At 35.4% G+C, this 25,615-nt stretch overlaps 1 protein-coding gene across 5 annotated transcripts in view; it reads left to right on the top strand.

Moving 5' to 3' along the window:
* LOC106869724 (uncharacterized) overlaps nucleotides 1-25,615 on the top strand; it is a 216,755-nt gene that overhangs the window by 43,820 nt on the left and 147,320 nt on the right. The window lies entirely within an intron of this gene.

Below are 25,615 nucleotides of genomic sequence, written 5' to 3'. Positions count from 1 at the left end.
CTTTTTCCCACCATCTCACGCCCACCTTTCTACTTACTCCTTTAATTTCTCTCTCTCTCTCGCTCTCTCTCTCTTTCTCTCTTCTATTCCGAGCACTTTTCCTTTCCCTTAATCCCTTTCAGTTTTTTTCTCTGCCGCACTCTCTCCCTCTCTCTTACTGTCTTCATCCTCTGCCTGCTGCTGTCACGTGAAGAGTGGCCAGTTTCCTTTTCCCTTCCTCTCTTACCCTGGTCCCGTATATATATATATATATATATATATATATATATATATATATATATATATATATATATATATTTAAGAATTTAAGGATTGGAGAAAACGCATGTTATAATTGCATACTTTATTCTTACACATGTTTCAAAGGATTACAACCTGTGTGATCCATAGGGATCTTTGATATTAAAGTTGTAACCTTCTCATCAGGGAAAGCATGGGAATCATCTTAAACGTAAGACATTATGACCGATTATGAAAACAATAGATGGATAAGGTTATGACTTGATTCATTTGAAAAAAACCGTTAGAGAATTGGACGCTGCCGGATAGTGGGTTGGACAACACATACCAATAAATGTGTGAGAGCGTACATGCATACATAAATACACATACACAAACACACACATATACAAGCATACTGATACACACACACACACATATATATATATGTGTATATACATATACATACATATGTGCACTTGCATATACATATATATATACACACACACACACACACACACACACATATATATATATATATATACACTCATACGTCCGCATTTATACATATGCACATACGTACCCACGCATATACAGATATACACATGTGTGCGTGTCTCCATATACACATATGTATCCATCTACATATACACACATGTATAAATAGAAATAGATTCATGCACATACACATAGCTATACATCTACGCCTATTACCTAATCAAATAAACAGATTCGCATATACATATACATACATGTATACATACGTAAACACACGCATGCACATACATACATACATACATACAAATACATATACACATAAATATACATATATACATATATCCATATATATATGTGTATATATAAAAGAAAAATAACTCAAGTGTTTTTATATATACATACATACACGCACCACTATATACTCAAATACCCCAAATTTCAAGGAGTTCCTGCCTTAAAAACAGGAACTAAACCACAGTTATTTTGTGTTCTTTGCTACATTGGTTTCTATTAACCCATTTATTCTATCAGAAGTACTATAGGTGACTGATTTAAACAATATTGTTATGTTGTATAAAGATAAAATTTAGGGTTATCAAGAAAAATATTATAACCAAAATGATAAATTCTGAATAATTTGAATATATACCAAAATTATCAACAATAGAGGGAGAGAGAAACATACACACACACACACACACACACACACACACACACACACACACACACATATATATATATATATATATATATATATATATATATATATATATATCTGAAAACAATAGCAAGGGTTACTGTATTAGATAAACAGCCCGTTAAATATTCATAATCCAGAGAAGCGAAATCAGGAGGCCCTCACAAGGGTAAAAATGAAAGAGAGAGACAGACAGAAAAAAGGAAAACGTCCGTTGCATTTGAAAACTAAGGAAATAATTTTCAAAAACATTTCTTTTAATTTTTCCAAAATCTAATTTTTTGTCATGCGTTAAAGTCGAAAAGACTAAAACCGGCATTAAAATGTTCTTCATGATAAAATTATCCGAGCATTTTCTACCTTTTCTTATTTTCCTTATACATAACAACCCGTATATATATACACTTATATATATATATATATATATATATATATTCATATATATGCAACTATCTATCTATCTATATATATATATATTTATATATACATATGCGAAGGCGCACACATGTGTATGTAGGTGATGATTGTCAGTGGATACTTCTTTTGGTGGCCAATACCAACAAGTAAAATCGTAAATGGACAGCCGCGTATCTGTCCCGGAAAAAAAATTCTATGCATTATAAAATTGATAGGATCGAAAGATGGTGCCGAAAAGATATTGATAAATGTGCAGAAACATAGTGATTGGATCCATTGTGAAAGACGTGTACATTAAGAATGCAGTCGCGCTTCATCGACTGCATATTTTCCAAAAAGACATAAAATATATTAAACATGTATAACATTTTTATGTCATGTCATGGAGATAAGAACACATGAATGAAGGAAGCCCATAAACATGCATAAATAATAAGAATATGAGACATAGATACAAGAGTGCAACCCATTGAAACAGAAGTTCTATGAATGGCAAAATGGAATACAATAAACAAGTACGAAATAGACTACAAAGTAAAGACATTTCCAGGATATTTTTCCTACCAGAAACTATTCATGAGTGTTCTCATGGGTAACATCTACATTATTATGAGAATTTTAAACTGAAGCGTACATGAAAAATTGTAGTGTTTTCAATAATTGTCATAATCAGCCGAGCATCAGTTACATGAAACAATATACCAACATTCATTTTAGTATCTTTTAACTTTCACTCCCCCTTGTTTCTAAAGACTGCGGCCGTTCTGTGACACCGCATTGAAAATGCTGTTCAGTCGAACGAAGAGACACCAGTAATATTTTCAGAGCTAAGTATATATTCTGTCGAACGTTTATGCCGAGACGCTAAGTTAGGTGATGTAAACACACTAACACCGATTGTTAGGCTGTCGTGACACACACACACACACACACACACACACACACACACACACACACACACACACACACGCGCACACACGCACACACACACACACCACACACACACACACATATATATATATATATATATATATATATATATATATATATATATATATATATATATATATATATATGTATGTACATATTCATCACAACTGTCCGACGAAGAGAAACGTGAAACTCTGAGTAACAGTTCCGTGGCAATTTTGCACCTTCAGTAAGATGTATTTTACCTGGCCTTTGGTATTCGAGTGCTTGTTTTTTCCAACTTGTTTTGCATTTATGTGTTCAACTCTGTGTGTGTGTCTGTGCGTATATTCACATATATATATATTCCCGTTCTGTCTACCAAATCCACTCACAAAAGCGCTGGTGCACTCGTAGATATAGTAGGAGACACTATTATAAGTTGTAACGTAGTGAGGTTGAACTCGAAACCATTTGGCTGGGAAGTGACCTTCTCACCACACAGCCATGCTTATGTGTATGTATATATATATATATATATATATATATATATATATATATATATATATATATATTATATTAGATATATGTATAGAGATATATAAATATATATAAAATGAGTGTACATTTATACACAAAAGAAGTGACCCTAACAGGACACTTTGCATGATAAAAGGAGCATTCAATGACCAAACTACGGTTAAGAGTAATTTCGAAGGGGATGAAAAATAAAAACCTTTTCTATAATTACCACCTGTACCTAGATTTCGAACATCAATGAACAAATATAAATAATTTGCTAGCCATGTTCTCTTATAAATATATATTTATATAAAATATATATACATGGATGTAATATGCCTATGTGTGTTTGTCTTGGCGTGATTATATGTATATATACAAGTATGTAGTAAGAATGAAACACAGACAAATCAGTAGAAATGAAATTTTCTTTTCTTTATTCATATGGTGATATAAAATGTATTGATTCTCCCAATGAAATAGTACAATACTCTGTTTTTGTCTATTTGGTCTCTGTATAATGCTGTCTAGCGCGGCAATATATTTTTGTCTGAGTAGTTTCTCTGTCTCTGTCTCTCACACAGATAGATATATATATGTACATACACACACACACACACACACACACACACACATGTATATATGTATATATATATATATACATATAATTACATACATATATATACGTATATATATATATATATATATACACACACACACACACACACACACACACACACACACACACACACACACACACACACACATATATATATATATATATATATATATATATATATATATATATATAGGACGCATGTGTTTCGTTCTCCTGAATCAACCCAATAGAGATTGCACAAATCAACGATAAAACCTACTAAACTGACGAAAACATAGACCTTTTTATATAAGAACAGTCTACTGTAATATACTATTTTAAAAAACGTAATATATTTCTCTAAAAGTTAAATATATTACATTAAAGTCAGCGACACAAGCAAGCTATCGTCGAAAACCCACGTGGTTAGTTACAAGGGATTGCTGAAATCGACGGAAAATAAATGTGTTAAAGCTGACAAAAAGTAGTACTTGTTACTTCATAACGGTCTACCGTAATATATTGACTTAAAGAAAAAGTAATATATTACACTAAAAGTTTAATATAGTAAGTTTAAAGTCAGTGAAACAAGCTAAAGGTATCGTCAATAACCGCTTGGTTACACGTCGTAATTATATTTGCAATCGAACGTAAGAAGCAAAAAAAGAATTATTTTGGAAGAAAACTTCGTACAAGAACAAGGATTTGGTATTTTACCTCTTACGAATAAGTATCCTTTTCATTTGTTTATTTTCTTTTAACTTAGGTAACATTTGAGTTACAACATAATCTTGTTTACTTTACGAATAAGTATCCTTTTTCTTTGTTTTTTTTTTCTTTCTTCTTTTAACTTAGGCAACATTTGAGTTACAACGTAATCTTGTTTACTTTACGAATAAGTATCCTTTTTATTTGTTTATTTTCTTTTAACTTAGGCAACATTCGAGTTACAACATAATCTTGTTTACTTTCTGAAAATTCTCACTGTAATTTTCATTTAACTTTTATTACAACGACCACTTAGCTCTGATTCTCTTTAAAAATAGAAACCCTTACGACCCCCCCCCCCTTCTTTTCACTATCGTTTCGTTTCTTCTCTTCGCTTCGCTTTATCTCTACAACTCTTTGAATTACAAATCCCATTTAGAATTACGAATTTTCATTTTTCATTTTTCGTTCTCCTACACATCTTCGTTACCTGCTCCCACTCTTTTTCATAAGTACCGCTTCCTCTATCTCTCTCTCTCCCTTTATCTCTTTACACCTATCTCTCTCCCTATCTGTCTTCTATATCTTACTCTTTTTCTCATCTCCCTCCCTCGCTTTCATATCTTCCTCTTCTTTCCATATTTCACTCCTTTTTCTCATCTCTCTCCTTCGCTTTCATATCTTCCTCTTTTCTCAGTTCTCTTCCCTTTCCATTGCATCTCACAACGCCTTCCTCTCATTGTGTCACTTCAACCTCTCCCTCATACACTTTTCATTTCCCCCTCTTCTCAGTCCGTGTCTCCCTTCCTCTCACATCCTTCATCCTTTCTTGTTTCTTCCTCTTTCTCTTCCCATCCTCTCTCTCCCTCTGTCTCTCTTTCTCCTCCCATCCTCTGTCTCTCTTTCTCCTCCCATCCTCTGTCTCTCTTTCTCCTCCCATCCTCTGTCTCTCTTTCTCCTCCCATCCTATGTCTCTCTTTCTCCTCCCATCCTCTGTCTCTCTTTCTCCTCCCCTCCTCTCCTTCACTCTGTCTCACTTTCTCTCCCCCTCCTCTACCTCCCTCAGTCTCTCTAACACCCCACACTCCCTCTCTTCCTCCTATCACCCTCTGTTTTTCCTTCATATCTCACTCTCTCTTTCCTTCATATCTCACTCTCTCTTTCCCTATTCCCCCCTCTGTTTCTTCTTTTCTGCCTCCCGCTATCTTTCACTTCCTCTCTATCCTCTACTCCCCTTCTGGGCTTAAAAAAAAACGAAGATGGCACCAAAGTGAGAAAAGAAAGAGTTAGATCTTCTGTTGCGAGCATGGATGATTGCTAGTGGCGATCCCCCAAACAACATCATCACTGTTGCACTGAAGAATAATGGCTTTCACAGAACCACTGAACAGATAGAGCGGAAGAAGAATGAATTCCTCCGCTCGTATGCACTCATCAGACCACACATGGATACCCTAGATGTTATAATCGAAAACCATTGTGGAAAGGCTGATAAGGATGGAGAGGAGGAAAAGGAAAAGGAAAAGGAAAAAACACCCGGAAGTCTCTCTGACCCAGTGGCTCCTCAAAAGAATGGATCAACCATTCACAAGGCCAAAACAAATAGGAACAAGATTCCAAGGGAGAGGAAGATCCTCATGAGACGACGGACAAAAGTTGCAAATCGACTCAACCAGCATCCCAAGAATGGCCAAAGGCCCCGCCTAAAAACGACACTGATGGAGATCGAAAAAAGGCTGCAACAATCCTATGTGAAGGAGAGAGCAGACAAAGAAGCCTGGGTTATAAAAACATTAAGTCAAACCCAAAGGCCTTCTTTCATTACGCAAAAGAAACAGCCTCAGTACGCTGCTAGATTGGACCCCTCTTCGAAAAGGATGGCTCCCTCACAGACAGTCCAACTAGGATCAGTGAGGTACTGAATGAGCAATTCAAAAGTGTCTTCACCACTCCATTGGAGCACAGACAAGTGAACAAACCAGTGGACTTCTTTGCTACCTCCCCTATAACCAGTGAGGCAGTTACGATGGAATACATCAACATAAGCGAAGAAGATGTACTACTAGCTATACATGAAGTGGACACAAACTCAACTGCTGGTCCTGATAGTTTCCCAGTAATCCTCCTTAAATCGTGTAAGCATGCCCTGGCAAAACCCCTCCAGATCCTCTTCCAGAGCTTTCTCGCAAACGGAAGACTGCCAAGCAAACTGAAGGAGGGAATAATATGCCCAATCCATAAAGGGGGAAGCAGAGCAGATGCCAAAAACTATAGGCCTATCTCTCTGACTTCACACATCAGCAAAGTCATGGAAAGGATAATCAGAGGAAAACTAATCGCATTCCTTGAAGAAAATAAATTGCTGAGTGATACCCAACATGGCTTTCGACCAGGTAGGAGCTGCCTGACCCAGCTCTTACAACATTACGACTGGGTGTTGAGGCAGTTACTCAACAACTCAAATGTGGACGTAATATACCTTGATTTTGCAAAAGCTTTCGACAAAGTGGAACATGGTGTGATATGCCACAAACCGCGTGATCTTGGCATAGCTGGAAAACTTGGAGAGTGGTTACATGACTTTCTGAAAGATAGAAGTCAGGCAGTAGTGGCTAATGGAGCCACCTCTATGAAAACACAAATGATGAGCGGTGTTCCACAGGGCACTGTCTTGGGACCATTGCTTTTTATAGTCGCTCTCTCAGATATGCCTTCAAGTGCCCGGATAGCCACTCTTGCAAGCTACGCAGACGATACAAAAGTCTCGCAGAAAATACAGAACTCCAGTGATGTTGCACACCTGCAGCAGGAATTGGACTCAGTTTACAGATGGGCTGAGGACAATAATATGCAGTTTAATGCTGAAAAATTCCAAGCCCTGCGCTACCAACGTCCAAAACTGAATATGAAACTTATAGAGTACACTGGTCCACAGGGAATTTCAATCCCAGCGCCTAAGTCAGTGAGAGACCTGGGTAACGACCTGAGTGATGATACCTCTTTCCAAGTGCACATTACCAGAATGGCAACAAAGTGCAGACGATTGGCTGGATGGATCCTGAGAATATTCAGAACCAGAGATAAGGAAACCATGATGATCCTCTGGCGGACATTCGTCCTCAGCCGTCTGCTGGATTACTGCTCACAGCTGTGGTCACCCTCCAGTCTGAAATTAACAGCAGACCTTGAAGCGATCCAGAAGAGATTCACAAAGAAGATTGTCTCTTTGCAACTGCTCAGCTACTGGGAAAGGCTGAAACAGCTAAGACTCTACTCCCTGGAGAGAAGGCGAGAGAGGTATGCAGTAATATACATCTGGAAGATCCTAGAAGGAATTGTGCCAAATTTTGGCATTGAAAGCTACACCAATGCCAGAACGGGACGACACTGCATAGTGCCAAAGATCCCAGCAATGCCATCGCGCTTCAGGACCAGTTACTGCAACAGCTTGGAATTCAGGGACCCACAGCTTTTTAATATTCTCCCAAAGAGCCTGAAGAATCTGCACAAAGTAGATGTAGGAGTTTTTAAATCAAAGCTGGACCTCTTCCTATCGAGAGTCCCAGATGAACCTACTTCGCGGCAGGAGGTGCAAATGAGGGTTGCTAAATCAAACTCCATTCTTCACCAAGTGCCACATATTTCAAGAGGCTCCCTGTAATAACAGTGTAGCAACACGGTGGTGCATCAGCATGGCCGCAGCTCTAAGCTGAAACTTAAATATATATATATATATATATATATATATATATATATATATATATATATATATATATATATAAATTTCAAAAGTGTCAAATGTGGATTCGTCCTTTAATTGGAGTAATTTCCAAAAGATTTCAAGCATTGATTCTTCATTCTCTACTTTGAATTTACTTGTGTAAGTCGGCATAAATATGAAAGGTTATATAAGTATATTAAGCATATGATTTAAGTTATAGTACGAAGTTCGACAAATTCATTCATATTTTGGGTAAATGGAGGAGATTAGATCTTAAGATAGAATAAAATATTTTTTATTCCTTTCGTAATATGATCGTTTCTTACAGAGAGACAATAAATTCATTTTAAGAATCTCAGTTGTCAAAGAAAAAAATATGATAAAATCTAAATAAACAAAAAGGGGACTTTAGAAATACATGGGTATGATCTTTTGACTAATTTTTGTAATGTGTAATTTTTCTTAGGGCCATATCTATTTAAAACACGACTATATAGATGCTGTTTGATGATATCCATCTTCAATTTCCACATCAGTGGCAAACAAGATATTGATCGGAAGTTTCCAACCGCATTCCCTTTACTTGTGTCCTTCTCGCATAGTACCGTTCTTCCTTTTGTCATCCAGGCCGGTACTTGGATGTCACTACTCAGTATTTCGTCCATCTGTCTCGCAATTCTGTGCAGAGCTGTCAAGTTTTAAGCCAAAAGCCCTGAACCCCATCTGGGCCAGCCACTTTCCAGTTAGGACTTTTTCTGCACTGATCTCTAATCATCTCCTCGGTTATTCTCAAATTCTCCTGCTGATACTCTCCACTCTCCTCTTTGAGTGTCTTTAACCACTCTGCTTAAATTTTGTGTTGATTCTCCGTATACTATATGTTTGACCACAATCTTTTGCTTTCTTCGGCATTCGGCACGCCTTTTTCACCTTTTTCTTTCCCATCCAGTTCCTGATAGACTCGTTTCTGATTTTGTTCGAAAAGTCTGTTTAATCTGCACTGCTGCTCAGTTATTTGTTCATATCTCTTCAGTTTATGTGTTCTAGCTTTCAACCTCTGTTTTAATTCCTCAATCACAACATTGATTCCCTTTCTCTTCACCCTATACTTCCTCTCTAGATCAAAATATTTCTCTCACTGAACTTCATTTCTTTTTTTCTGTTCCAGAATATTAATATTCTTTCTGGTCTCGTTAATAGACTGCGTTATTCTCCAAAGCTAGACAGAAAAACTAGGGAGGAATTCAATATGAATGGATGACTCCGCCCAAGAGCAGGAGTAGCAAGATTATACTTACCTAGAAAGGAAAGTGGAAGAGGGTTAGTATCTGGAGAAGACTGCGAGGAGTTAGCTACAGTAGATATAGACTTGTATGAAGTTTATTAAAAGCTGCTAGAATCACAGCAAGAAATAAAGAAACCGAAAACTCAAACGAAGTTAAAAATCAGAAAAAAGAATAGAAATTATCTGACCGGCAGGAGAAGGTGTTTTATGACAGATTACCAAAGATAGTTGCAGCAAAGAGTACTAGTGAGACATGGCTAATCAAAAATAACATATATAAAATAATACCATTGGGTGAAAGACGGTGGGCTGGCAGAAACGTTAGCGTTTCTGCCAGCCCGCCGTCTTTCATTAGTATTTATATTCTGAGTTCAAATTCCGCCGCAGTCCACTTTGCCTTTCATCCTTTTGGGGTCGATAAATTAAGTACCAGTTGCGTACTGGGGTCGGTCTAATCGACTGGCCTCTACCTCCCCCAAAATTTCAAGCCTCGTGCATAGAGTAGAAAAGAATACCATTGGGTAATACGTAAATATTACATTGAGCCCGTTCAAGACAATATAAAACAAATAAATCAAAACTCTGTACTCAGGCACAAACAGCTGCATTCCATTGGGTAGAGAGAGCATATTCGGAATTAAATTAAGATTACTGAAAAATAAAATACCAGAGTAAGGAAAGAGGATGAAATTAGAACGAGAATTAGCAACGTTGTCTATGAAAAATATCAATTTCCATACATTATGAAGAAAAGCAAAACATTTTTACGAAAATATTTATCAGATAAGGGTTATCATTTTTATCCGAATTTTATTGCTTTTTGCCTTAATTTAAGTTTTGTATTGATCGCAATCTCACTAATAGCTGACTAGCCACCACGTGTAAATTCATCAACGGAAGGAAAATAAAATCGAAGCAACACCAGATAAATTCTGCCTAAAACTCGTGACAAGCATTGAAAATAGCATCTGTATTATTCAACCTAAGGTGAAAAGAATGCGTATTTTGCATTTGAAGCAGAAAAAAATACCAAGAAATAACGTTATTACATTCCTCAACACCAGAGGTAATTCAGCTGATATCGCAATTTAAAAAATCTTAATCTCAATAACAGACCAAAATTTAGTCAAAAATCCCGAAAATAGAAATAAAAAACAGAAATATACCTGACAGGTATATATTTCCATAGTAAATGCATAATTTATAAATACACTTACCATCAACATGTGATAAGTACAACGTAAAACTATATCTTTAGAAAACCGTCTGGTCAGGAAGTTAAATTTTGGATCACAAATATAAACCAATTAAAGAAGAAACATACTTAAATCTCATTTGACGCGTAGTTGCAGTTTCGCTTACATTGAAAATGTCTTGGTAACACACATAATCTCACACTCACATAAAGAAATATATATATATATATATATATATATATATATATATATATATGTATAGGTTATGGTAGATGAGCTAAGCAAAAATTTAGATTCAGGTGAATATGGTACTTAAGTTTAGGCACCAGAATTTAGTATGGTATTATCCATACAATTTCAGAGTAAGGTGATTAAAATCCAAATAAGCAACAAGGATATCATCTGGATATACTTGTTGCTTATTTTGATTATATATATATATATATATATATATATATATATATATATATATAGGTATGTGTGGGTGTGTGTGTATATATATGTAGTTCAAATGTACAGGGAAGAAAAGACATAGGCCGGTGAAGGAACAACAATAAGTTGTATTAGTTTGACGCTCGGGAAAAGTGAAAATGTCTTCGACGTTTCGAACCCTCGCTCTTAGACAGAAAGTGTTGAAATATAAATATTGCATGCGAGAGAAAAATGGTGGAGAGAGAAAATGTGTGTCGGGATTTTTATATATATATACATATATATATATATATATATATATATATATATATATATATATATATATATATATATATATGGTAATCTATACATGCAAAGAATTTCAGGGATGTCTTGCTAGAGTACCGAATACTACGTTTTTAACCGTGAGAGAACCTGTCATATAGGCCCTTGGTGCATAAAGCAAATACATATAAATGTAGGAGACAAGAATCGTTTGTGATAGGCAGCGGAACTCTTATATCATGCGATTTCAATCTTCTGAAAATCATCAGTGTGAGTCAAATCTCACTGCTACGATACATAGAATATGAATATCTCTTCAGACACTGGTATCACAAAAGCCAGTAGACTTATTAAAAATTAGCTATTGGTGACGGAAGCAGTATAAATAGCAACAGATAGTCTTTATATCCAACTTAACCTGAATGACTTGTTAGAACACCGAATACTGCGCTATTAGCGTTGGGCGATTATCGTTTACTATCAATATTGCTTCCGTCACTAATAATAAAATTTTAATAAGCCTACTGGTTATTTACGATATCAGTGTCTGAAAAAATGCTCATATTCTATGTATCGTAGCAGTGAAATTTGACTGGTGTGCGGGGACCAAACCCATCCCACTGATGGTTTTCAGAAGAATGATGTCACGTGTTATGGGAGTTGCAGCACTCATGACAGATGAGTTTCGTCTCCTGCGGTCTAAGTGTGTGCTTTTATGCTACAAGCACCAATATGAAAAGATTTTTCAAGGTTAATAACACAATATTCGCTATTCTAACAAGATATTAATTTAAACTGTATATGAACATTACCTTTTGGTATTAAAACTTGTTTAATCGCTAATAGTTAATATATAAATACATACACACGCACACATCCGCCCACGTACATACATACACGCTTGCATCAGCTAAATTCATTAATGCAACAAGCGCCAACGTTCAAATAAAATCGAAGTAAGCATGACCCATTCTGTAGTACCGAAACGAATGAAGAAATAATTGCAGGAGTGGCTGTGTGGTAAGTAGCTTGCCTACCAACCACATGGTTCTGGGTTCAGTCTCACTGCGTGGCACCTTGGGAAAGTGTCTTCTACTATAGCCTCGGGCCGACCAAAGACTTGTGAGTGGATTTGGTATACGGAAACTGAAAGAAGCCAGTCGTATATATATATATATATATATATATATATATATATATATGTGTGTGTGTGTATGTGTGTGTTTGTGTGTGTGTGTGTATGTGTGTGTGTGTATCTATGTTTGTCCCCCCAACTTCGCTTGACAACCGATGCTGGTGTGTTTACGTCCCCGTAACTTAGTGGTTCGGCAAAAAGAGACTGATAGCATAAGTACTAGGCTTACAAAGAATAAGTCCTGGGGTCGCTGTGCTCGACTAAAGGCGGTGCCCCAGCATGGCCACGGTCAAATAACTGAAACAAGTAAAAGAGTAAAAGAGTAACAAAGAAGTACGTAACTTTAAAATGCGTCTTGTTCAAGAAGCTCACGCTAATCCTTTATGTATTAAAACTTAGAACACATCATTCAACAATAAAATGTTACCACATATAACAAATTTAAACCGACTTCATCTAGAACTCTGTTAACACATAACAACACCAACAGCAAAAACAAAAAAAAGGAAAAGAATTAGAATATACTGAGATGAGGATCTTTATACAGCCATCGGAAAGTTACGAACGAGAATAGTAAAAGCGACCGATAGAATAGTCGGAGAAAATAATAACGCAAATATCTGTCCAGACAATAAAAAATATAAGCAATTGGAAATCCTCCAGAAGTTGCAAAGTTCTTAACTTTTGGCTGAAATATTTATCAAGTATCCAGAAAGTACTTCTAAAAGTATTCATCAATCTACTGAAAGAGCCAAAAATAACACTGGCATGACGCATCAAATATAAACAAAACAACAAAAATACTTATTTCAATTCCGAAGAGTGACCAAGCATCGAACTCTAAATGGTACAGACTCCGTAAAAAAATGTTTCAAGTGCAATATCACTGATTCGGACTTAGGCACACAGCCATCATATTTGTGTTGTGGGGAAATGGAGACCATTATTAATTCGGCTCTCAGAATTTGATACGATGGAAAGCGAAGCTGTATTTCGAAATAATTAGATTTGAGAATGTAAAGGGATAATACCAGATGTTTTTCTGCGTTTCTCATTTTCACTACCCTTAAAAACTTTCAAATGGGAAGGAGGCTCCCACAAAAGTTCCCTTATAAGAGAATGCATAAATGCATTAAAGAATGCAGTTATTACTAGAGTAATGTTTCCGAGAGTCTTATCTTGTCGATATATTAATGATGAAAATGTTAGTCAGTTACACAAAGTAAGTTTTGTCTGAATGGAAAGCAGTTGTCAAAATTTAGGCAAAAAAAAGAAAAGAAAAACAATTATAAGAGAAAAACAATAAGTTGCAGAGAAATAAAATGGTGGGACTCCTCATTTCGGTTTCTTTTTTGTTTAGTACCATCAGTTTTAGCCAACACAATATTCGGACAAAGTGCAGATATAAACTAAGAGAGTAGATTTTGACCATTTATCAGTTATGAATAGTTTGATGCTGTATCCAGCACAAGAAAAGCACTATAAATCTCGTTGAGCCGAGTATAATTGGAACCAGTCATTAATTTGTCTAGGAATTCGTCAGATTTAATATTGGTTTCAAATTTTGGTACTAAGGTCATTGCACAACTAGTTCATATTTTATCAAACTCGAAAGGAGGAAAGGCAGAGTCAACCTCGGCGGAATTTGAACTCAGAATGTAAAGGAAGACAAAATACCACGAAGCCAAGTCTTCACCTAACAGGTTTAATATCGACGTTTTACATGAAAGAGTAAAGATAAAGCATCAACAACGACTGGGTTACACTAGAGTATAAATACGTACAAATGACTACAAACTTAAGACGAGAAAAATAAGTTAGGAAAACATTTGGTTATTACTGAAACTAAATTAAATACTAATGATAAGATAACCCTCTGAACACTTACTTTTCGAATACTAATTACTTATAATCTCCGCTGTATGTTATGGGAATTAACAAAACTAGATACGAAATAAAGACTGCTTCGTTTCTATGGAATTTTTCCTAATTCTTTTTTCTTTACATTTCTTTCCATCTTGTGTCCCTTTCTTTATGATTTACCTTGATTCTACTTTTTCGACTTATTTATATCCTTTCTATGGTATCGTTTATCTTCTTAGTATCCAACTTTACCATCAGAATACACAGTGGTCTTGCTTTTTATCAACTCCTTTCTCCGAACGGTGCAATAAAGATCTTGCCATCCGGCAACGTAAATGCGTTGGTATCATTAATGCTTCCCAAAATAATGTTAAAAATCGCAATACATACTTTCGATGAGTTTTGTTCAACCTCGTTTCAAACAACTCTCCTCAAATCAACAGACGCATTATTAAATGGCGGCAAGTTGACAGAATCCTTAGGGCATCGTACAAAATGCTAATCAACATTTCTTTCAGATATTTACGTTATTAGTTCAAATTCTGCAGCGGTCAACTTTACCTTCCAACGTTTATGGGTCAAAATAATAACGCACCAGCGAAATACTAGGGTTGATGTAATCGACTAGCCCTTCCTCTAAAGTTGCTGACCTTCTACTAAAATTATAAAATCAATTTTATGATCATCATTTTTCATTTACTCTGCATGTTTGATGCAATCACAGGTCGGAAGACACCCAGCACCGTAGAGTAAGTGAAAGATAAGATATGTTGAAATATAACTGAAAGGAAGGAAAGTGAGGATGGCAGTACAAACATACATTCACATAATACAGTACAAACATTTAAATTGATAGGGATTTTCTGAGGAGGCGGGCAGTATTTGTCAGCACAATTTTCTTGTTTCTGTGAGATATGTTTCTCCTGGAATGTTCTCTAAATGTTTCTGATATCTCTTTTTATGATGCCTCGGGTACCTACAACAACAGAAACAGTTCTTCCTTTAAGATGCTACATCACTTGTATTTCAATTTCCAGGGACTTATATTTACTAAGCGTGTCAAAACCTTTACAGACATATTTACTGATATATTTTTATCACTTACATCTACAAGTCTACAAGTATTTCCTTCTCTGTCTTTAACAATTATGTCTGGTTTATTAGCATGGATTATTCTGTCAGTGTTGACTAGAACGTGTTTCCTCGGGATGGTGACATTTTTACCTTCAACGACTGGCTTAGGTTTTGTGTTCATTCCAGTTAGCAAGTGTATCGATTTTCTAGTGCTTACATATATCTGAACGAATGTGTGCAGCACGGTATACTTCCTCTGTGCGGATCTTGGATGCAATTGCTTGACGTTACTTCCGTGCCTGAGGAACTTCAACGTGAGATGCTTTCGTTTGTAATATTCAAAAATTTGTGAAAATTATCGATAGTCCTTTGGATGAAAGTCGTCCAGAAATGACAAGTCAGTTGATTCTCGTTGCCACGTGTTTTCGTGGAGAAATTCGTCACTGTCTGTTGAAGTTCCAGCAGCCGTTATTGTCGAGTGTTAGAGAGGTATGCATCAGTATTTCAGACGCAAGGTGCGCAGACTCGTTCGTCTTTTAGAATCACGTCTACAATACCATCTGAAATACGAGCTCCAGTGATGTTCTTCAGACAGACCCAGTGATTTGTTTTCAGACGGACCTTGTGATTTGTGACGCTCTAGCAAAAAGAACTTAAAAATTAGACTTCCCCAATTAGTCTGAGGTAAAATGTGTCCAGTTGCACCGGTTAACTTTGAAAGACTACATATACTTTTGTTATTTCTAACTGATATTTCAGGCGTAGTCTTCTCGCAAATCATTTTTTACTGAGATTTGAAACATGTTTGTAAATTTGGCCCGATTCCCACCCACAATTATAAGAATATTTGTTTTGTTAACCCTCGGTGATATTTGGTATTTTTAGGAGGAGTACGTCAAGACTTCTTTACCACGTATGTTGACTCGTGTGGTTTGAAACACTCTATCAACCCACAGTGAGTTCTTCATTTGACAGCAAAACTGCAGAGTGACGGTTACTGGAAGCTTAGTGTTACTGTTGTTTGTTTAGTTTGTCATTATTTCCAGTGTATATTTTATATATCTATTTCTCTCTTGTTGTTCTTGTATCATCTTAACAGTGTTGCATTGGTTCAACGCGTAGCTGATGTTTTTTTAATGACTGGTTTATTTATGTTACTTTTTCATGCGATAACTGATGTGTTTTGTGGTTTTCATGGTTTTGGTTTTATTTGTGGTTATGATTTTAGTTCCGTCTTGAATGCATTATCATTCTCTTTGTGCTCTTAAATTCAGTTCTTCCAGCAGAACTACGCTGCTGCTGGTTCTTGCTGTAGATGCCATTGCTGTGTTTTATGTGATGATGATTGGATTACTAACGCCTTTTCTAAGGCTTACTCAAGTTATCTGAACTTTTGAGATACTCGATTGCCGCTGGTCCTTTTTTCTCTTCGCGACTGATACAACATTTTGTTTTCATAGCCTCATCCTCGTTATTTTACGGTGAAAAAAAATACATTGTATGTAAAGAAAGATTTGACATGCCCTTGTAAGTGAATGTGCCAATAATGTTTGTGTTTTTCGTGCCTACTTACCTAGCAGACCCCACTTAACTTGTTCGTTAAACATGTCACATTAAGATATCTGTGGAGTAAACAAGGACTTTTAGCTACAAGTAAACGGATTTCTAACTGAAAATCTTAACTCCATCTAGAACTTAATTATGTCGAATGCAGACAAAAAATTACAGACTTTGTAATCGATTTTTTGTTGTTGTTGCAGACTTCACTGATTATGTTACTTTCTGTTTGTAGTTGCTCCAATCTTGCACTTCATCTCTACCTTGCCTTTGGTCTAAGAACCAGATTTTGTGAATCTGTAAATCGATATAAATTTATCTTCTCATTACTCCTAACACTTTTCCAACCGCTCTCATTTGTCTTCACTTTCTCAGTTTATTGTATATGAATGTTTCTGGCTTTGTTGTTACTGTTGTTGCTGTTACTGTCTATAGGGCTTTAGAGATGTAATAAGAGAAATGGGACAAAAATCTTTGTATTATATCTACTGACGTTCAAATATCACTTGACCTTTATCTCTCGGCTGGCGTGGTGATCATCAAAATATCCTTGGCTATTTTTGCTTAGACATATGATCTTTGTTCCAGTAGCCCTGAGGTCAAATAAACAGTATCCAATTCCATCTATCACAATAACATTTTCCTCACGTGCAGTGTACTTAGGATCACATCACCCGACATATTTTCGGAGATGGTAGGTTGTGATTTTAGACGGACTTAACTGCTTTTTTATGCAGAGTGAGCAACCACGAACAAATAAAAGGCCTTTAACTTTAATCCAATTAATAAAACTCGTGTCTTTCAGTGTTTGTTTTATTTGTGTAATTGGTATTTTCTTCTCAGATTCTTGCAAACGATTTCTCTTAATATACATCAAATCTACTTTAATCGCAATCAAACCTCCATTATTTATGTTTTTATTTTTACTTCTACATGCATGTACAAAAATATTTGCCGATAAAAAAATAATCCGAATTATTATGCACTATATCTAATTCCAAGTAATACCATTTTGGAAGTTTCCAAAAATGCATATAATTTAATATTCATTTAAATTGTCAAAGTGAAAATATCATCTTAGTGTTGTGTCTGTAGTCATGATGGTATCAACATTTTCAGGACTGAAGGCAAATAAATAATACTATTTATTGATTTTGCGAAGAATTATTTATATTTAACTGTTTGAAACTGCTAGAAGGTCTATTATATCTTAAAGTTACTTTCCATTTTGAATATTATCGGTAATCTTATTAATATTAAACCGAGGAAAAGTTAGAATAAAAATAAGATTATTTGCTTTTATTGATATGCATGAATATCTGTGTAGTCAAACGATCTTGCTTGCATCGTAACGTAGGTTTCCGTTATGCGCATGGGAAACGAATTTCATTTCAGCCTGATATGAGACACTGATTATTAGCCTCCAGGAAACATCACTAATACATACATACACGCATACATAAATACATACAAACGCGCATACATATATGTTAGCGTGTCTGTGTATAATTATTTAGTGATATATAATACGTGTGCATGTGTGTGAATACGATTATGCACACAACACGCACACGTATATGTGTGGGTGTTTGTGTATTATCTTTACAACGTAGTTTTTAGAAGTAAAGAAACTTGCTTTTGAATATTTACTTCACTAAAAGAACTTGTACATTTGCATTATACGATTCTATCAAACATTGCATTGACAGTAATAATAGTCGGATCGATTCGTATGCACAGTCTGTGGATATCTTCTAGTAGCAAAAGGCATGGATAACAATAGTAAAATGGAGACCAGATTTCTGTTAAAAAGTCACGCTAAGTTGTCTAAGCGTTTGTCCCCTTCAAAGGCCAGACTATTGGACTAGGGAGATTTCGTTCAACTTAACGTTCAGGTTTCAGTTCCGCCGAGGTCGACTGTGCCTTTTATTTTTTACGGAACGATAAAATGAGTACCAGTCGAATACGGGATCGATGAAATCAACTTATCCACACCCTGAAATTTCTGGCCTTGTACTCAAATTTAAAGCTGATATTTGAGCTGTCTCAAAGACTGACGTCTAATCGGATTTTATCGTTGCTTAATTCGGTAGAAGATTGGTATACGGTCTAAGACAAAAACTGACACTGAGGTACGTATGTGGTTTGTGAAACTCATCTGTTTTACAATTCTATAAAAAAAAAATTTAGATAAACTTAGATATGTTTCGACCAAAGATTGGTCCAGGCCATGTGTAATTTAATAGCACCACCTGATAGGATTATCTAAATCCTCTTTTACAGTCAAGTTTTGTTTATCGTCTATTCAAGTAGTGAGTTCTTATTGAGTGAGTTGTATCCAGGTATGGGGTATGGGTGGCTTGTCTGGTATTCCTTGAAGAAAATTGTCCAGACTCCGTTTAAAGCTGATAGGATCCATTTCCTCTTTTATCTGTTTCGGGACAATGTTAAACAGGGCAGGGCCTGTTGAGGAAAATAAATTATGCCGCAGTGTACCTTATATGTCGTGATCCTGAATTGGACAGGGGCCGTATGGCTCGTGGTCCCAGCCTTAGATGAACCTTGAAACTAATGCTCAGGTCGTTTGGGCAATGCTGGTGGTATATTTTCCACACCGTACAAATGATGTACCGCTCGCAGCGGCGCTGGAGGGAGTAGAGCTTCAAGGCTTTAAGGCGGTCCCAGTAATCAAGATCAGTCATGCCTTCAATTCGTTTAGTGAGTGCCCTGTGGGGTGATTCAATCCTATAGGATTGTAAAACAGATGAGTATTAATTTTTCCTAGTGTTTAGTCCCGAGTAAAAGCCTGATCTTGAAAACCTATTTTCAGTCTTGGTCATCGCTTCCATTTTATACAATCACGCAAAGTACGATGTCCAAGAGCAACTACCGTGGGCTCCTCTGTCAGAAGCTATCAATCAGAGTAAAACTATAGAGCACGGAGGGGGACGGTTTTCCTCCCTAAGCATAGCGATTCCTCTGGAGGCCGTACCTGAGTCAAGAATGTGAAGCCGATTCTCGATCTACTCACAAATTCCTCGAACCAGGTTTTCCTTGTGAGACATCAGTGTCCTGACTACACCACATCTAGACCCCAGGAGGAAATCACCAAAGGCTCCACCCATTTTCGCTCAGCTGTTGCACTCCACCACTGAAAGGGTTTCCCTGCAGGGGAAACGTTTCCTAGGACACTTTTTGGAACTAATACTCACTTAGCAGTCGACAGCAGGGTGCACATGCGGTATGTAGAAACATATATAGCAAATTCCATCCACAAATCATTTTCATTATTACTATATTTATCCAACGTAGTAGGGAGGTCCGCATACATAGTTATCTCATAGGATTACTCAGGAAAATGAGAATAACTGCCGGTAGCCGACAAGTAGCACAGGAGATTTTCCGAGCGCATTTTTATATGTAAAAGTATATATATATATATATATATATATATATATATATATATATATAATCATAAATATACAGGGATTAACATTGAGTTGCTTCTCCAACATACTGAAAATTTAGAAATAGCAGTCAAAGAACTACTGATTCTAAACTACAAATTTTTCTCTAAACGGATGGCGATATTTATGGCACACATAGAACAAAAAACCGGAGGGAAAAGCGTAAACAAAACAAGTCTTTAGTTAATTGGATACGAATCGTTTCATGGTTAAGTGAATGAAAATTTCACTATTCCAATCTTCAGTCCAAATATTTTTTGTTCTATGTGTGCCATAAATATCGCCATCCGTTTAGAGAAAAATTTGTAGTTTAGAATCAGTAGTTCTTTGACTGCTATTTCTAAATTTTCAGTATGTTGGAGAAGCAAGTCAATGCTAATCCCTGTATATTTATGATGATAAATGGTTTTACCGATAAAGGTTTTTTCATACTGAACTACTTGGCAAAATTGTTAATTATTAATTCTATTATTAATTGACGATTCCCTGCCCTTATTCTTGTATATTTTATATATATATATATATATATATATATATATATATATATATATATATATATATATATATATATATACTTTCGTACAAACATAGATACAAAAATACATACATGGATACCTTCATTCATATATACATACAGGCATATATGTAGCGGGGGAGAAGATGCGATCACGGTCGTGGGGCAGATAGGATGCATTATAACATCAGTCATTTGATTGTGGCCATGCTGGAGCACCACCTTTAAGTCGAACGAATCGACCCCAGGACTTATTCTTTGGAAGCCTAGTACTTATTTATGTGGGTCTCTTTTGCAGATCCGCTAAGTTACGGGGACGTAAACACACCAACACCAGTTGTCAAGCGATGGAGGGGGGGGGGGGGCAAACACAGACACACAAACACACAAGTATATATATATATATATATATATATATATATATATTCATATATATATATATATATATATATATATACTCATATATATATATATATATATATATATATATATTCATATATATATATATATATATATATATATATATATATATATATATATATTCATATATATATATATATATATATATATATATATATATATACTCATATATATATATATATATATATATATATTCATATATATATATATATATATATATATATATATATATTCATATATATATATATATATATATATATATATATATATATATATATATTCATATATATATATATATATATATATTCATATATATATATATATATATATATTCATATATATATATATATATATATATTCATATATATATATATATATATATATATATATATATATATATATATATATATATATATTCATATATATATATATATATATATATATATATATATATATATATTCATATATATATATACATATATATTCATACATATATATATATATATATATATTCATATATATATATATATATATATATATATATATATATATATATATATATATATATATATATATATACGACGGGTTTCTTTCAGTTTCCATCTAACAAATCCACTCATAAGACTTTGGTCGGCCCGTGGGTATAGTAGAATATACTTACCCAAGATGCCATGCAGTGAGACCGAACGCGGAACAATGTTGTTGGGAAGGAAGCTTCTTACCGCACAACCTCTTCTGCAATTTGTTCATTGATCGACGTGGCTCTCCGTCGGTTACGACAACGAGGCTTCCAGTTGATCCGATCAACGGAACAGCCTGCTCCACAGACACGAGAACCCGTAACGTAGTTCTCGGGGAGATTCAGCGTGACACAGTGTGACAAGGCTGGCCTTTTGAAATACATGTACAACAGAAACAGAAAGAAAGAGTTAGAGAAGATTGTGGTGAAACAGTACAGTTACGTCCCCGTAACTTAGCGGGTCTGCAAAAGAGACCCACATAAATAAGTACTAGGCTTCTAAAGAATAAGTCCTGGGGTCGATTCGTTCGACTAAAAGTTGGTGCTCCAGCATGGCCGCAATCAAACCATCCCATGCCAAAGCGTCGTGGAGCTTTAGGAGTTATCACTCAATAAACATTCACAACGCCCGGTCTGGGAATCGAAACCGTGATAGCACGACCGCGACTCCGCTGCCCTAACCACTGGGCCATTACGACTCCATTTGTTCATTAATATTACGAAATCATTGAGAAGGCCTGTGATCCAAATGTTTAGGATATTCGTATCACGATCGTAAGGTTGAGAGTTCAATTCTTGGCGACATGTTGTGTCGTTTGAACACGACACTTTATTTTAAGCTGCTCCAGTCCACTTAGCTAGCAAAAGTGAGGTGAACCTGGCATTCAAAGTGCCATCTTCATCATATTCCGTGTCACACTGAATCTCCCTGAGAAATACGTTATCGGTTGGCATGTCTTGTGAGTGCTCAGCCACTTACATGTTAATTTCAAGAGCAGGCCGTTACATTGATCGGATCAGCGGGAACACTCATCGTCGTAAGTGACGGAGTGCCAGATTTTACGAAAGCTTTACGTCATATTTCCATTCAGTAACACTCCGTCTGTTGTCTAATACATTATTCACTCTTTAACTTTCGCTTGTATTTTCAAAGAAGAATTAAATATATAAAAAAGAACAACTAAAAAAGAGAAATAATCTTTGTGATGGTTAAAAATTATTTCTTACTAGCAATGATCAATCTAAATTCTATATTTATCTCAAATTGGAAGTTAAATATTTTGTTGGATTCGTTAGAACAACATAAGATTCAGAGAAATAAATGATTTCTGTCAGATCAAACCGGAAGATATCAAAGTCAAGACTAGAATTTCAGTATTTTATATTTCTATGTTTTTTCCTACTTTTCCTCGCAGACACGCATCAATATGAAGCATATATTATTTTTTGTATTATTTTTTTTCTTTCTTTATTCCGGAAAAAAAAACATAAACAAAGAAAATATTTACGTGTCACTTGAATTTTAGTCGAATCGTCCAATACCCTTGTGATTACTCATGCAAACGCACAACATTTATAATTCAATATATAAAGATAAAACGTGTCTCCTTAGTCTTGAATATTTCATTTTTGTTACACTGATAAAACGTAAAGAAAAGAAAAAACAAAACAGCCAACGGTGATATAAATTCAAACAATACTAACATAAGTAACATACACACGCGCTCTTAAAACCATAGATGCACAGATTTATTCAATTTCATACACAGAAATACACACACAGGCGCTTATGCACATTGATACAAATATACACACAGTAAATAAATCCAGGCGTAATTTCGAGTTTATCAGATTCTATTCGCAACTTTCAAAGAAAATACCATGCCAGGAAGCTTGGTAGTGTGATAAAAGTGTAAGTCTCCTTCAGCTTGGATAATCACTAGAATTCTATGAAATTAATAGTAAACTTCAACAGACAGGAATCTATTTATCCATCCATCCATTTATCAATCCATATATCCATTTATTCATTCGTCCTTCCGTTCGTTCATCCCACCATGTATATGTACGTATGTGCATTATATATATATATATATATATATATATATATATATATAGTGCACACACACGTGCATAAATGTATGTAAATATGTATATATATATATATATATATATATATATATATATATATATATATATATACATACATACAGACTCTCTCCCTGTGGATTGTATGCTGTATGATTGCAGTTGTTGTGTCGTCGAAGTAAAGCAGTGTTACGGAGAACTTTTCAGACCTAGGATTATGGGCCTTCTTACGCGGCTTACCCCCCCCCCCCCTCCCCCCCCCCCCCAAAAAAAAATTGTTTTTATGTTCTGTAACAGCAAAGATTATTTAGTATTACAATTTACAAAGAATTTCTACTTCAGCCTCGACTTTTCTGTTTCTCTCGAACAGCTCTGCAATATTACTAGTACAACGTACATCTTTCACTTACTGTACATGAATCAACTCTTTGGTTACCTTATTGGGCCGAACCGAATCCTCCTCAGATAAAAGACTGTGGATTTATCTACAAACTCACGTCACATCACCTATATTATCTACACAGAAGCAGGGAAACAACTATGTATGTATGTATGTATATATGAACCTATCTATCTATCTATCTATCTATCTATCTATCTATCTATCTATCTATCTATCTATCTATCTATCTATCTGTCTGTCTGTCTGTCTGTCTGTCTGTCTGTCTCTCTATCTATCCATCTGTATGTCTGTCTCTCTCTATCTATCCGTCTGTCTCTCACTCTCTCTCTATATGTTTATATATATATATATATATATATATATATATATATATATATATATATATATATATAGTGAGAGAGAGAGAGAGAGAGTCGCAACTTGCCTGCAAACCCCATGTACCAAGGGTGAAATACAAAGTAGCATGAGACTGTGTGTGGTACGAAGCTTGCTTTCCAACCACATGGTTGTGGGTTCATTCCCACTGCATGGCACCTTCGGCAGGTGTCTTCTACTATACCATCGGGTCAATCAAAGCCTTGTGGGCGGAGTTGGTAAACGGAAATGAAAGCAGCCGATCATACACACACACACACACACATACACACATACATACATAAATATATATGTGTATGTATCTAAGTGTCTATTTGTGTCTGTATTTCTCCCTCCACCACACGACAACCCGTGTTGGTGTCTTTACGACTTCTTAATGTAGCGGTTCGAGAAGAAGAACCGATAGAATAACTACTAAGCTTCAAAAGTAAATCCTGGGGTCGATTTGTTCGACTAAAACTCTGCAAGGGAGTGCTCTGGCATGGCCGCAGTGAAATGACTAAAACAAATCAAAGAATTGAAGAATAAAAGAATGCTATCAGGAACACTTCTTCTGATATTCATCACTAAACGCGTAAGTATAAATTATTTTCTTCATTCGTAGAATAAAAGCTATTAGAAAACAAATACTTCAAACCTTTACGCAAGGCAGAAACTTGGAAAGGTTACATAAAAAACGAAGCAAATATTATTACATTAAAAATTCATTTACATAAAATATTTGCTATAAATT

Source organism: Octopus bimaculoides, chromosome 3 (genome assembly GCF_046866305.1).
Source record: "Octopus bimaculoides isolate indiv1 chromosome 3, ASM4686630v1, whole genome shotgun sequence".
Classification (NCBI taxonomy): Eukaryota; Metazoa; Mollusca; class Cephalopoda; order Octopoda; family Octopodidae; genus Octopus; species Octopus bimaculoides.
The sequence above is the reverse complement of the archived record's forward strand: the minus strand, read 5'-3'. Positions and strand labels throughout refer to the sequence as shown.